The sequence below is a fragment of the Rhineura floridana genome, chromosome 9, assembly GCF_030035675.1.
Source record: "Rhineura floridana isolate rRhiFlo1 chromosome 9, rRhiFlo1.hap2, whole genome shotgun sequence".
Classification (NCBI taxonomy): Eukaryota; Metazoa; Chordata; class Lepidosauria; order Squamata; family Rhineuridae; genus Rhineura; species Rhineura floridana.
Window position 1 is genome coordinate 48045875 of NC_084488.1, and position 2611 is coordinate 48048485.

Sequence of the window (2611 nt, forward strand, 5' to 3'; positions counted from 1 at the left end):
AGGAATGGCACCAGCAGCCAAAGGAGACTATCCTTTTGGTTTACGTTGATGACCTTTTGATATGTAGCCAAGATAGGCCCTCCTGTGAGCGAGACTCCGTCTCATTGCTCAACCACTTGGCTGAAAAAGGGTATCGTGCTAGCCATCAGAAAATACAGTGGTGCCAAAATGAAGTTAAATACCTAGGATATAAAATATCCCACCATGGCAGAATGCTGTCTCCCGAGCGAAAGGAAGCAATTTGTAGCCTGGACCCTCCCAGAAATGTGAAAGAGTTACGCACAATATTAGGACTATTTGGCTTCTGCAGGCCATGGATTCCTGAGTACGCCAGAATAGTGCAGCCTCTTTATAAAGCATTGGAAACTGAACAACTAAAAGAGACTTGGCGTTGGACCAAAGAACAACAGCATGCTTTCCAAATGCTTAAGACTTTGTTAACTCAAGCGCCTGTGCTTGCACTGCCAGATGGCAACAAGCCATACTGCCTTTATATCTCAGAAAATAAAGGAGTGGCGGCTGGAGTGTTAACGCAGAAGTGGGGGCCTAAACAGAGACCTGTGGGATATTATTCCTCAAAATTAGATCCTGTAGCCCAAGGATGGCCTGCTTGCTTAAGAATCCTGGCAGCCGCTTCTATCTTGCTTAAAAAGGCTGATAAAATTATGGTTGGAAGCCCAGTTGAAGTCCTAGGACCCCATGACCTGAGGAAGATAATGGGAGCTGATGCAGCCAGAGTTTTAAGCCCTAGCCGATTAACCATGTTTGAACAACAGCTTCTTGGAAGGCAGGGAATAACTCTTAGCACCTGCAATACGTTAAACCCTGCAACCCTGATGCCCCAACCAGGACAATTGTTGCATAATTGTGAACATGCCCTTGAAATTGCCACAAAGCCCCGGGATGACCTCTCTGATTTGCCACTTCCCGATGCCCATGAAGTTTTTATTGATGGCAGTAGCAGGATAGTGGAAGGCCGCAGAAGAACCGGATTTGCCATAATAGAAGGGAGCCAAATATTATCCAGTGGAAGATTGCCAGACAGCTATTCTGCTCAGCAAGCTGAATTGACTGCACTCGAAAAAGCTCTCTCTCTGTTTGAGGGGCAGAGGGTCAATATATACACAGACAGTAAATATGGTTTCAATGTTATTCACGCTTTCGCGATGATATGGAAAGAGAGGGGTTTCATTAATAGCATGGGAAAAACCATTGAACACTTGGACATTATTAAGAGACTTTTAAAAGCAGTTACCCTCCCTCAAAAAGTAGCTGTAATACACATTTTGGCACACGGTAGAGAAAAGGAAAAGAGATTAAGAGAAGGGAATAATTTGGCCGATCAAGCGGCAAAGGAAGCAGCTCTCTCTGAAAGAAGCCCCACAGTTGCTCTCCAACTCATCCCTTTAGATGCTTTAAAGCCTCATTATTCACCCGCTGAAACAGAGGATGCTGCCGCCAAAGGAGCATCTCTGACACCGGAAGGGTGGTGGAAGTTGCTAACGGGACAAATTATAGTGCCACGGCCCCTCCTAAGGCAAGTTGTACTGGCAGCACATCAGAATACGCACCTAGGGGGGAGCGCCTTAGGAGATTTATTGGTCAGGCAAATAATGGCACCAGGACTTTATGTTGAAACTGCACGGGCAGCAGCGCAATGCACCATATGTGCCGCCACTAATCAAAAGGGACCAACTGCACCCGCGCCAATGGGAGGCCGCCCTTGGGCGTATTACCCATTCCAGAGACTCCAGATTGACTTTTCAGAGCTTCCCAGGAAAAATGGATACAAATACCTCCTTGTAATAGTAGACCAACTGTCTGGATGGATAGAGGCCTACCCCACAAGGCAAGCCACTGCGGCGGTAGTGGCTAAGATACTGATGAAAGAAATTTTCCCCCGATATTCCCTTCCTGAAACAATAGACTCTGACAGGGGAACACACTTTATTTCGGAAGTGGTTCAACAGCTCCAAAGGCCCCTCGGATTTAAATGGCGCCTTCATACGGCATGGAGGCCACAATCAGCTGAGCAGGTAGAGAGGGCTAACAGGTCCTTGAAGGCCACGTTAACCAAGCTTTGCCAAGAGACTGGACAAAATTGGGTAAACGCCCTACCCATGGCATTGACAATTTTTCGTTGCACTCCAAGAGGACAGACTAAGTTGACCCCATTTGAAGTTTTATTTGGGAGACCGCCAGTACTGGCAGCTCTCAAGACCCAGCCTCTTGAAATAAATCAAATAGTGGGAGATGCTGTGATCAAAGAATATGTTATTGCCCTGCAGTCTGTTCTTTCTAAACTCTATAGATACTCTCAAGAGTTCCAGAGATTGCCACTGGATGCCGCCATTCACCCTTTTAGACCAGGAGATTGGGTCCGGATCAAGACGTGGAGGAAGGAAACGCTCCAGCCCGAGTGGAGCCAACCAGTCCAGGTGCTGTTAACCACGGATGCAGCGCTAAAGATTGACGGCAAGGCCAAGTGGATCCACCACACCAGAGTCAAGAAAGCATCCGCACCTATCGAGGTGCAGGAGCCAGAGACGGTAATAGCCAAGGATTCCCCAACAGGTGAGGGACGGAGGAAGACCCCTGAAGAAAAGTGGCT